The sequence below is a fragment of the Epargyreus clarus genome, unplaced genomic scaffold, assembly GCF_041222505.1.
Source record: "Epargyreus clarus isolate Ecla_fem2 unplaced genomic scaffold, WU_Ecla_fem_2.2 ptg000006l, whole genome shotgun sequence".
Classification (NCBI taxonomy): domain Eukaryota; kingdom Metazoa; phylum Arthropoda; class Insecta; order Lepidoptera; family Hesperiidae; genus Epargyreus; species Epargyreus clarus.
In genome coordinates this window covers 12,748,542-12,763,042 of record NW_027332214.1, presented here as the reverse complement: position 1 = coordinate 12,763,042, position 14,501 = coordinate 12,748,542, and positions in this window count along the sequence as shown.

Here is a 14,501-nt window from a genome sequence, read left to right as displayed (position 1 = left end):
TCTAAGACCAAACACAAATATCACCGGTAAAAGCAAAATTCCGGGCCGCGGCGATCTATCAATGTCGGCGAAAATTCCGAAATTCCCAGCAATCGATAACGACGGGCGACGGGAATTTAACGATTAGTGAATTACAAGTTGTGTTATTAAATAGAATCGCCTGAAACATACTTCGTGTTTTGAAGTTACCTTTAAGTTGGAAACAGATAAATTTATTCCCGGAATTGTAAATTTGTTTCGATTGTAAATACTTCCGCGTTTGAGGTGTTATTTGGGAATTTATTGGGTTTGTTAGAGAAATTTTGTATCAAATAGATATATTCGATATTATTCAATCAATGTTACTTCAAAGTAAGTATAATTATCCGTAATCTGCAAAAAGTGTACAATATCAATTTACATATCAATATGACGTTGAAGTCTACAAACCTGAGTTTTTTTTAAAGTTCTGCAGTGTGTAAAATTTACCAAAATCGCACATGGTCAACGCAGTGGATTATAACCTAAAACCCGTCTCATTTTGAAAGGAGACGCGTGCCCAGCAGTGGAAGAGTAATGGGTAACGACGGCGACCTACATCCTAAATTATCATTATTAAAGCTTAATTAGTGCGTCACTAACCGCAATGGATTATAGAAAACGCATTAACCTCATAATAGCTACATGGATCCTGATTTTGGCTTTGAAATTATGTGCCGCAATTATTATAATATATTTATCGTAGGTGTACAGTAAGTTCAGAGGTTTGTATGTTAAAAAATAATTACATATTCGTATTGTAAGTGAAGCAGACACATAGGCCGCTTGTCCACCGCCACCGTCACCGAACACATACCGAGATTATTTCTTACCGATTTTAATATGACATGACGGCGATAGTTTGTCCACCGCGACCGATATTGTCGGTTTAGTTTATTCGACCTGTCACGCGTGTAACGGCAGTGTATGAACAAGTTCAAACTCGTTTTATATTGCCAACACATCGGCCCGTCAAAATCTAGCGGTCACGCCGATCTACTCGAAATATCGGCGGGCGGGATGACGGAGCTCGGGTGACGGACGTGCGGTGGACACGCGGCTATAGTAAATGTATGTACCGCTACTTCAGCGCTGTCATCTCGTTCTCGGTATCGGTTTGGTGACGGTGGCGGTGGACAAACGGCCATAAGGCGTTCCAATTTAGTCCTCAAGTGTAGCAACGCAATAAAATTTCGCCGTCTTAAACAATACGTTAATTTATGTAAATATTTCGTACCAGTTTCATAATTTGTATTCAAGTTTTGTCATATTAAAATCTTATGTTATGAACCAATCCGTTCGTATCATGAGGTGAAGGTTAGTCATCGAACCCGGAATATCACTAGTGCCGTTAAGCTTACGTCACTTTTGATGTGAAACATCTATAGCCGCACGTAAAACCGATTTCTGGCGTTGCGACGCATGCCTTGGCGACGCGTCGCCACGCTATACGATGGTATATATATACAGTCTATATGCAGTAGTGTGTACGGTGTGGCGAAGCGTCGCCATGCGCAATAACTATTACCGAAGTCACTGATTAAACGAATTAAGTAGTCACGATTTGAAATAAATTCGGCTCACATTTTTTTTTTATTACAATTTATATAATCTTAATAAAGTTTTATAAACGATGAGAGATTTTCATATTTTTAACCCGACTTCAAAAATAGGAAGTTCTGTAATCGACCGCTAAGTATATGGAAGTTTATATGTCCGCGATTTTCTCAAAAACTACTGATCCAATTTAGATGGGTTTTTTTAATAATTCTCTCTTTTTAACTTTAGTTTTGAAGCAGCTTTACAATTAAAATCTTCATATGAAAAAGCTACAAGATAAAAACTAATAATCCAAAAAAAAACTCGGAAACAAAACAAAAAATTACAAAGATTAATAGCACTCACTGAAAACTCAAAACTGGGGAGATGCCAATTAGAACTCTTTCGCAAATTTGTTGTGCAAAAAAATAAACTTTTAACGATAATTTCAATTAGCGGGGCCATCCGTAAATCCATTCCCTGCAAGGAAGGCCAAATTTGTTTTTCCTTAACATTAAAACTGGAGATAGCGGACAATCGCTAAAGTTAGAGACACCATGCTTTGAGCGTTAATCCGGACAAGTCCGTATTTGTAGTCGTGGTACGAGAAATATAATATTAAAATCGCAACATTCGCACGTCACATCTGGAGAAAGCTACGTTTAACATAATATGCAGAATGTAGGTATAGATGCCACTAATATAAGTTTAAATTCTTGCATGTATTCAACACGTAATACACATAACCGTCCTTTAGAAATAAGATTGTTAACAATTACTTGGTCGATTGTTTGGTCCATTTCATGTAGTCCATTTCATATCATTGCCGCCCACATACATCTGTAATCAACGCCAAGTATCATGAGAATATCTGACGCTACCCTGTGGAATAACTGGATTCCCTTGAAAAATTCTCTTACCACACCTTTCAAACCAGAAAAAGTAATAAATAACAGTGCGATTATAAAGAAGAGTAAGGTGTGACTGTCATGCCGCGGCAGTGGAATCAAAAACCTCTCTGACACCAATAAATTATTAAACCTTTATTTGCCGAACAGTCACTACTTATCTTTGATAGCTTGAAGAGTGCGTCAAACTTCATGTAGAATGTCTCTTTTATTCTTTAAAAATTCATGGGCACCGTAGGAAAGGTACAATTTGAAACGAGCAGTAAAGCGTTATCTCGCTCTGTTTTAAGAATATTTGAATGTTTAATTCGACGTCGGGCTGTTCAGTTGGAATCACTATGCTTATTATAATTTCAAATTATTCTGCGGCTGTTGCTAGAGTACGTTTGATTTTTGAGTGGAAAATATGCGTTGAATTTTTGGCAATAAGAGACTACCATGATGAGACATTGACCAAGTCCAAATACCACCGGTACATCATTTTCTAATAAACAAGCATGTAGTACAAGTACCACAGAAAAGATAAGAGCTACCTGAGATCGACCTCAGATAAATAGCCACCCAAAGTTGGAACGCCTGGGGCAAGTATGTCACCCTTCCCATACCGTCCAAACCAAAACACAGCACTGCCGTTATTAGACAGAAACAGGTGTGGCGGTGGTGCCTCCGGAGTCTAATTATGGAGGTTTCTACCAACTGAAGAGTAACATATGATAATATTATAAAATAATATGGGGCTAATTACAAATGTATTAAATCGGCAATGACCCGTTACCAGAGCAGTTATATGTTTATTCGCTATTTTCATATCATATCAAAAAACTCACAAAATCTTACTAACAATCGAGCCTAAAACAAAATTGCGGAGTTCGAACGATGAATATTTTAATTTCCGGGATTAAGAAAATACGGACTTGCTTTGATAAAATTTTGCCTTCTCCTATTCAATTTGGGATAAAGGTTTTTGTTAATAATATTATTTTATTTTTTGTTATGTTCCATTTCAGTTTTATCAGATACAAAAAAATATTACTTTTAATAATAGGTATTAAACAATAACCCAGTATTATCCCACTCTTGGTTCCTTAAAATAAGAAGTGTTTAAGGTATTATTCCACGCCGAGAAAATGCGAATTGAATCTTTACATATCTTTTCAGAATCTTTCGAACATGTAACTTTCCTTAAAATATTTTTCTTCGACTACAGATACTATTTTTTTATATTCTAGAAGAAGTAAACAAGCGTACAGTGCACCTGATGGTTAATGGCTACCAGAAGTCAACCATAAGTGCGTTGATACACCTGAAGACTAAATTGGAACGCCTCAGATAAGTGTCCTTTACCAGTCTCTTCAAACAAGAATGCAGCACTGCTTAACTTTGCTGTTACTAGGTAGAAGTAAGTTTGACATAGGTGCCTCCAGAACAATAAAGGGTTCTACCATCTATAACCTTTTTTTTGTTTACGAGGGGGGAAACCTTCAAAAGGTATCCGACGACGTGGGAGCGACGCCGGGTTATGTCGGATTTTTACCGCACTAAAACCCCCCCTGTGGCCTGCCTCAACGTTTGTTGGAGAACTCCGGAATCTCCGAGGGAACACAACCGGAGTACCATCTAACACCTACGAAGGGACAGGCTTGGGTTTTGAACCCCTTACCCCTTATACACGGAGCCAAAATCCATACCTTTATACTCTAGATTAAAATCTTTATAGCCACAAGCATACATAACATTACGACTGAACCTTTTTGAAACAGTTCACTCGTCGGGCCCTTTACGGTCCATCTCAGTTCTAATTGCCGCAATAAAGTGCCACAATGTTCCTTTTTGCTATAAAACTACCCTTTTATTTTTTAAACCACACACTGGGTCCTAATGTATGTCAGTGCTGCGGCGAACTCAAATGTGTTGACGGAGCTCTGCATATTTTATTACTATAGCTTTCGTGACAAACCTTACTGATAAATTCATTGATTTGGAGGTAATTGTAGGGCCGAATTAATTTTGAACGCGTGTTTATCAGTTATAAGAAAATTAATTTATAAAAAATACTTTTTCGAGGCGTTTCATTAGTTTCGTCAAAAGTATACGTGATTGATCGAGTAGTAATTCTGAACAAAAGCTACCAATGTCATACCTAGAGGTATCTAAACGCTAAGGGTTTTAACGCTTTTTACACTCACAGCCCCACACTAGGTTTGCCTGTATCGTGGGTGCCATGGACACACACAAAGACGAAGACACAAACACCCAGACTCAGAACCGATACCTAAATTCATCATTCAGATATCTGTCTGACCGGGGATAGAACCCGGATCCCTTTGCGCGTCAGACCAGTATGGTGACCGCTCCGCCACGCGGGTCATCAACTATCTATACTATCTATATGATATAAATTACAAATACCAATTAATATTTAACGAAATATGTGTTTACGTTTACTACTTTAGATAATTGTAGCTTTAGTACCTTTGAAATAAACTATATTTTAAACATGTTTTTTTTTATAAAATTGAATTAAAAATGACCTTACAGAGTACCTGATGGTAAATGGTCACTACACTATAGAGGAATGTAACCAACTCCATATAAAACAGAGGTTCTATCGGACCTAAAAACAATTACAGATGTTCCACTCCCAAGGACTAAAATCGGTATGACGATGATACCTCTGTTATGGACTATTTTTCGATGACGTTAATAACGTCATTGAGTTTCTTTTGCCGCTTTCTCTCCATAACGAAACACCTTGTGAAGCGGTGGTGGTTGTATTGACATTCAAAAAGTGCTCTGTAAAGAACCTATTTTGAATAAAACATTTTGATTTTATTTGATTTAACATTCTGATTTATTAAATATTATGCAACTTAATTTCAAATATAGAGTATAGGTAATTGTACCGTATAAATACATAGTAGAGTATACAAAGTAGAGTTTACAATTAAACTTCGGGTCTAATTGCTCTTGTTATCAACGCTGACGTTACGAGTTATATCTTCGCCGCTATAAAGATACTTTGTAGCGTTTATACCCCGCAATACCTAAGGAATTTCCTTTGCTTTTATTGCTTCGTATAAAATGGTAAATAAAATATAGAGCAAATGTTAGATTCCTAGTTGACGAATAGGTGACATTAAAATAATAGTCTAGTGTGTATTTTCTATACATTGGCTATAAATTGGAAGACCTTTTGAAAAATTATCCTTTAGGCATGTTTCAGGGCACAGAACCCTCTTGTGTAGATAGTAACTACACAACATTTCCAGTACCTATGCAACAGCATCGATTGCACTTAATATAACTCAACTTACTTTTGGGGATATATAATTATAGATATCTCACCGCCTTGTAATTGAAGGAAGCCATTAAATGGCTTAAATGGCTGACACTTCTGTCAGCCCTTTAATGGCTGTCATGGTGTAATTTACGTGGAACAATGCCGACATGCGGAGTAAAGTGGTGCAAAAACACGAAGTTGAAGAAAAAGTGCGGAGAAATATCATTTCATTCGTAAATGATCTAAAAACTACATGTTTTTAATATATTTAAACACGAAAATAGATGACAGGGACAATTTCAATTGCTAAAACACTGGTTGGTTACTTTTTCTTGTTAGGAGTAAGTAATCTTTACTATAGTCGTCACAATTTAATAGGCCCATTTTGACACGACCACGTGACAGCTAGAGCTTGCGGCTTTAAAATATTCGGAAGAATCGATTAACTTTCAAATAATCGAAACTTAGAATTACCAATAATTAAATATTTATCCCTTTTTCATCATAACAACAATAAAATAATCAAGCCTTTGTTTCTTAGTGAATGATAAAACGAAAAAAAAATACAATTTACGAGCGATGCTTTATTTAATCTTCTAACTTGATTTCATTTTTAAATTACACCTGAATTTATTTTCATATCTCCTTCTTATTAAATATTTAGATAATTTAGGAATAAATAAATAAATATTACACAATGTTTACAAAATATTAAGTAATCTATACAATATGACGTGGGGTTGTAATCGATTTGTCGTAAAAATCATTTTCTTTGGTTATCAATTTGTATATCACATGCTTAGTGCCTAGCGATGGCATGTGTCAAAATGGGCCTATTAAATTGTGACTACTATAATCTGTGCTTATGGGTTGGTAAACAGTACTTGGTAAAATTCATGCGCGCTTTTGTGCTTGAAACGTTAAATCTTTGGCCCTGCTTGTTGCTTAATTACGTTATGGTTTTGCCATTAACTCGTATCTTCCTTTGTTAATTTGTATTTGAGCAGGTTGTATTGATCCAGGCTTCCATCATATAGGGAAGGTGACGTACTAAGCCGCGGGCTATCAGCAAATGGCTTGGCTTGTGGCGGAGCGATTACCGATTTACCGATTAAATTTACTGATTTGATAAAAAATATGATTTTAAATTTTCTTGCTAGGAATATTAGAAATATTTATTTCTTTTTTTTTCAATTATAGCGTGTAGTAATAAATCAAATTAATAAATAAATCACGTTATTTTATTCACTGCCATTTCTTTGTGACGCAAAACAGATTTTAATAAACAGTAGCCAGCACAAAACCTTTTCAACTCAGATAAAAGCGAACAAGACTAAGCGACTAAGAGAACTAATAAAAGAATCGCAAACTGCAACTGCAAACGCTACGTCTCTTCGTAGAGGCTTCGTAGAGGTCTACGACTAACGTAGTTCACCGTAGAGTTTGTCTTTTGAATCCGCGCAACAGAAGTGCAAACTCCTTGTTTTCTATCAAAGTTTAGTTCTAGTTTATAACGTAACCTATTTACTCGTTTTATTGAGTTATAAGCAATTGTTTACCTAAGTTGTACTGCTATTGTCGTTGTTTTTAAAAGAAAAAATACATTCTCTCACTCTTAATTGCAAAAAAAAATATTATATTATAAATAACAGAATATTTTTTGCATTTTACATAAAAAAATAGTGATTATGTAGATTGTGGATGTTACGGGTTGTAAACGCGCATCCCCTGATGGCAAGTGGTCACTAACGTTAGAATGACTAAATACCTCTTTGCTAGTCAAGTTATTTAAAATGAAAAGTTGTTATTTATTGACAGAGTATGAAAATAATCTTTGCACCAAATTATTTTATTTTCTTAGGCTTTTTATTAATTTTAGGTTTCAGATTTTCTAACATCATATTTGAATTCATAAAAATTTAGTCAAGTATATTAATGTAAAAGAACGTATGAACGTATGAACGCGTATATACACGGGATCTGTATAATAATATACACTAGTACGACAAGAATTTACTTCGTTAGTATGAAAACAAACTGCTAAGTGGTCAGTTAAGTCTACAACTATCCGTAGCAACCCGTAGCACCGACGAGCTCGTAGCATCGACAAGCTACGAACTGCTAAACTAATTTGATAGTTCGTTAGTTTGTCTTTTGAGTTCGACACAGAGCTGCTACCAGATTTGACTATATACTGATCGTTTATCTTTTTGTGGTAAGCTGGCATTAACCTCTGGGGACGTATTATGATAAAACATTTTGTAAATGTAATAAAAAGTAATTTGGTATTACACAGAATACCAGAAATTAATGTTATATAGCTCAACTTAATAATTGCCTACTTATTGCTACTAAATACTTTGTAGCTACAAAATCATTATTATTGAAAAACTAACTTATTATAAAATATTTCTACTACTGGGCGCTAGTACCTACTTAATATAATAAGACTTAAGACCAAACATCACATTTTTTCTGAATATTACAACAAATATTCCTCTCTTGTCATTTATATACATCAAACAACTATTATTTCCACTACTTTGAATACATAACAGGGTTAGACTTAATATACTTAACAAACTACACTTCCATATGCTTCATATTTCTGAAGTTTGTAGTTTGGAGAGGACGTAGCGGTAACAAGTTTCTCTACCAGCCGTCACACGAATACGGCGAACAAATTAGAGTTTAATTGTTTGGCTGGTGCCCGCCGCGGACCGACATGTGGTCCGGCTATTACGTACAACGTTTATTGGACCTAACAGATTTGGAGACAAGTTTTAGTCTTTATAAGAATAGGATAAGTCCTATGCTAATTTTAGGTGTGTAATCATAAAAAAACAAGATAACTTAAAAAGATCGGGTGTAATAATAAAATATTAATATGATATAAAAAAATAAAATATAATATAAAATAAAATATTAATATGATATAAAAATATGTGATAATTCATATAATACATTTTTGTTTTGAGGTTGAGTTTTATCTTTGTTTCAGTACTAATTCTAAAGTTGTATTAATTTTAATAAAGATAAATAACATTAAAGATGAATAGTATTACAAGATTACTAGTATGCACTTGCATACTAGTAATCTTGTTGTTTAATAACCACGAACTTCCGTGGTTATTAAATGTTTTTTTTTATTTAAATTACTTTTATACGCTACCAAAAGAATAAATTTACTTTTTATATTAATACGTTGTTCATACTTCACATACTTATTTATTCCTTAAAGCTCTTGTGATACATGGTTTTATTATATATGTATATATATATATATATATATATATATTTGCACATGTTTTATCTATAGGATAAATAACTAACTAAATAGTATTTCTGAAGTTTACAGAGGAGGTTGCGGTAACAAGTTGCGCTACCAGTTGTCGCAGGAATACGGCATACAAATTAGACTTTAATTGTTTGGCTGTTGCCGGCCGCGGTCCGACATGTGGTCCAGCAATTACGAAGCGCTCATTGAATCTTGTGTATTATGTAACACGATTGAAAACAACTTACTTTTACTGACATACAGATTTTAAGTATATTCAAAATGCAAAAAAGCATTTTGAACAAAATAATAAACAATATACACTTACGAGATAATCTAATTTTATCCTCTGGAGTAGCAACATATATATGGCCGACCTTAGATGGGCCTCTACATCTATTTGGAATGGATTTAGAGTGTTAGATAGAGTGACAGTAATCCCTTATCGTCACATAGACGCGTTTGCTTCTATTTATAAAACTAGACAAATATTATAAAAATAAAAAGCCCGACTGCTTAAAATACAGCTTATATTACAATTTAGACGAATTAAACGACTCCTCATATATTACGTCAAAACCCGTAAGTTATTGGGGCTGCAGTACGTGGCAAGGAATGACATATATATGTTATATACACACTTACGATCAAGAAACATTACCCACCGCACTTAGGTAAAAATTATGTCGAATTGCATTAAATTGCTAAACAAGATTAATTAACCCAGCTAAATAATTTGAAGTCCAGAGAGGACGTGGCGGTAACAAGTTACTCTACCAGCCGTCACACGAATACGGGGCACAAATTAGACTTTAATTGTTTGGCTGTTGCCGGCCGCGGACCGACATATGGTCCGGCAATTACGGACCTTCATTTAATCTGGTATTATGTAACGAAAATCAACTTAGTATACTATACAATTAAAGTTAATTGACTTATAATCTACTGATATTAAGTGAGCATTACGGCTTATGGTTATCAGTAATCAACTCCAAATAAAATAGAAGTCATGCTTGAATAATGAGCATTCAAACTTATTCTGTAATCGATTAAGAAATATTTTTGAAGTATTTAAGATTGATTTTAAATAACTAAAGGCGGCAATGAGTACTTTAAATCGATACGACTATATGGTATATGGAGTATCATTACTTTACATAACAACGGATACAAGCACAGATGACTTTTAAAGTTCTTCTGATCACAGAAATGTCTAAAGAAGATAATTTTATGAATGAAAAAAAGTTTGTTGGGAATTTTACTTCATTTCACAGATAGGTTACAATTCACCATTGCTAAGAAACTACAGCACTTCAATAGTACCATTTATCATAGCTACCAATAACACGACATACAAGTAAGACATACGAGTATCAAAATTACATATAAACGGAGCATTACAATCCCCAGAAGTGCAAAAGAATACGTTTCGGAATCACCAAATCGATATCATTACACTCAACAATTCGTTTCTGCAAGAATTTTCCACACATTACAATTTCCATGATTTCCCCAGTGGTACACGTTTATCAATGTCAATTTACTCTTTAACTGAAAGGTCGTATTGGTATGTATTTTGTATGTGGGCTCAGCTTAAATGTAATTCCTGTTGGTAATGACGTAGACTTTGCGTTTTACTCGGACGTGTCCAATCAAGTGGACAGAAGTTCTAAAAGGTTACACGGTTGTGATTTTATTGTTGAGGTTAATTTCACTCAAATTAACTTGGATATGTATATATAACATTTATTATGAATGATTATTGTATTATTAATTATTTCTAACAGAACTCCAACGCTGTCTTGAAGACTAGATATGGTTTAAAACAGTGGATTTGGGAACGTAATTTTTTTAGATTACTGTAATTCATCAATTAGTTATCTGTCTGCGGGTCTAACTAGCGGGTCCAGGTGGGCGGATGCTAGTTGTCATTTTTTTTTGATAAATGGCAATTTGTATAAACTTTCAATAAATACAACATGGTTTATAGTTCAATTATTATTTTGAAAATTGTTTCTTTATAACATAGGAGTAGCAGACGAGCATACAGTCCACCTGATGGTAAGTGGCTACTGCCACCTATGGATATCTGTAATCAACCCCAGGTAGGATTAGATATTCCTACCTGAGGTCGGCCACAGATGCGCCGCTACCCCTGAGGACTAAGCTGGAACGCCTCGGAAAAGTATGTCTCCCTTACCACACCCTTCAAACCAGAAGAAAGCAGCGTTTAACATCTATGAGGTAGAAATGGGTGTGGCGGTGTTGGCCCCGGAGTCGAACCACAAAGGGTTCTACCACCTTCTAAATGTGGACCGTTTTCAGAGTCAGAGAGATCCACCCAATAGTAAAACAGAAATGGGTCGACGGTAAATTACATAACACATATAATATCAAGTTTCCCCTAAAGTAACAAATAGTTACCCTTAAGCGCATCATAAAACTTGAAACTTCGCGAAGGTTCCAACTAAACATCAATTAGTTGGCTTCTGAAGCTTCCATCTTGTATCGAACTTCGTGTATACAGGTATTATCTAGTTATTTCTACTAACAAGACCTTTATGTTCATCCTGACTTTAATAATATTATTAATATACTAATATACATAATCGTAGATATTTGTAGTTTTATTAGATTTTGAAAGTGGTAGAAAGAACCTTCTGTGGTTCGATTCCGGTGGCACCACCGTCGAACCTATTTCTGCTTAATAACAGCAGTGTGTAGCGGTGCTATATTCTGGTTTGAAGGATGTGGGAGACATACTTATTAGAAGCGTTCCCACTTGGTCCTCATGGGTAGAATCACATCAGTACCTAACGTCAGGTAAGTATTTAATCTTATCTGGGGTGGATCACAGATATCTATGGACGGCAGTAGCCACTTACCATCGGATGGACTGAAAGCTTATTAGTTACTTCAATATCAAATAAAAATAAACAAATAATACATTGAAGTTTTTTCAAATAAATTAAAGTTGAGGCCATGTGGTGCTATCTATTATGAAATATAAATACTGCCTGAGAGTACGTTGTTTAAAAAAAACAACTCTATATTCAGTTAAAAAGGAATAATAGAAAATAGTGTCCATAAAAATAGGGGCAAGGGGATCCCAAAATAGAACAAATGCTTTTTATATTTTTTCGTTATACAGATAAAATTCCACGAAAAACTACACTCACTTGATCAACAATAAAATTTTATTCCTATAAAAATTGAAAATCTGAAAAATATACCAACTAAAGCAGTAAAAGTGTGGGTTGCTCACTTTATTTTCAAAGTACTACAGCTTTTAACCATTCGAAACGATACCTTTTGTTAGGTTTTATTTCGTTTCACGTACCGTTAGGTACTTGTTTGACTGTTTTAGTGACGCGAGTAACTAGAAAAGCGATACGGTAAATTGCGGATATTTTACCGAATGCTGGATAAATTGACGGACTTCATGTAAGTATGCATAATTGTAAAAATTCGTTTTTTAAAATATCTTTTTCCCTAGCCGGGAATCGAACGAGTTCATTTTGAAAAAAATTACACCCTGTATATTATACCACTATCTGATAGTGTTGCCTATAAGGATTAAATTCTGGGAAGTAATGATAAATCACAAACTAAAGGAAAAGCCTCAATTTTAAGAAAATGCATATTTTTTCATATTCATTTGGCAGTTAAGTTCCCGCCATTCATTAATTTAAATCTTTCGCGTATTAACAATTTTTTTGGTCTAATGTTTCAAATCATTTGAAAGCAGATGTTTTGTTCTCCAAGAATTTATACTTTTAGTTTGACTCACTGAAGGTTATTTTCAGGACCATTATAATATATTTTCAACTTGCTATACGCGGAGTTATGTTTAATACAGATGTAAAGTTGACAATTTGCGAGAATGTCTTTTTCGAGTGAAATCCCTGTAATTACTTAACATAGAGATATAGAAAAACATATTTACGTTGAAACGAAGTTGTAAACAACAAAAAATAAAAAAAACTACTAATTTATCAGTTATCTATTTTTATTTTAAAAATAAATACTAAAAACGGCGGGAACTTAGTTGCCAACGTATTACTTTATCATACTAAGCCGTATGTCATGGTCGTAACATCGAAGAATTAGTTGATTGACCAACAAATTCTTCAATGTTATGACTTATGTATAGTCCTAAAGAATTATACATAAGTCATATGTTATGTGTAATCCTTAAGGATTAGTATGGTCAAAATATGTATTTTCTTAAAAAAAATCCTTTTACTTTAATTTGTCACATAACATTACTTCCCAGAATTTGATCCTTATAAGCGACACTATCATATAATGGAATAATATAGAGGGTGTATTTTTTTTCAAAATGAACTCGTTCGATTCCCGGCTAAGGAAAATTTTTTTTAAAAAACAAATGATGCAGTTTTAGTTTTTTTTTAAATCGGCCTCGTAACTCCTTTCAGTATTTTTCGCTAATCCTTATAGTTCCGGATTTAGCCCTGAAGGGCTATTTAAAAAAATCATCCTGTAGATAATTTGAGCTGAAACGGCTTATAATATATCAGCTTTAACATACCCTTAAAACCAAAAGCTAAATGATTTTATATACGATACGCTTAAACTGAATACAGTCTGAAATTAAATCTCGTTGACACATTCGGGCCCCACAAAAAAGATCATCGCAAATCGTTCAACCTGTGAGGGTGCGACAAATCACTAACTTTATGTACAATTAAAAAGCGAAAAAGGAACGGTTTCACCCATAACGGTCATTTACAAAAGCAAAACTAAAATCTAGACCGTTTCAACTCAGAACAATAAGTTAGACAAAATGGAAAATAAAATTTTCGATATATGTACTGGAGCTGAAAATAATTGTATTCCAACATTTTTTTACATTATTATTTAATTTAATAATATAAGTCATATATATAGAGGTACGTTCATAATGTAACTTTTTTATAAGATTGGAAGAGAGAACGAGTTAGCAGTCGACCTAAATGGTCGAGTCTTCACCCCATTACTGTTCCACTGCCTCGCACGGGTCTCCTCTCAGAATGAAAAGGAGGAGAATTTGGCCATAGACAACCGCGTTGGCCAAGTGCGTATTGTATTGGTGGACTTCAATGATGACTATCGCTAATGGATGACTGTGACCAGCATATATAATAGGTTCTACCCGAACTTCTACGTTCTAGCCAATCTCGGGTGCGTTGCCAACCCTATCACGGATTGATTACAGATGTCCATGGGCAGTGACCACTTACAGATGGACTGCATGCATGATTGCTACTTTCATGTAACACATTTTTTTATGATTTTGAAGTGCATAGGAAGGGAGCATGCAGTCCACATGATAATCACTGCCGCTCATGGATAATGAAACCCAGAAAAGATAAGAGTGCTACCTACTTGAGATCGGCCACATATTATGCGTCTACCGCTTTTTTTTTTGTTGACGAGGGGGAAGCTTTCTAAAGGTACCCGACGCCATGGGAGTGAC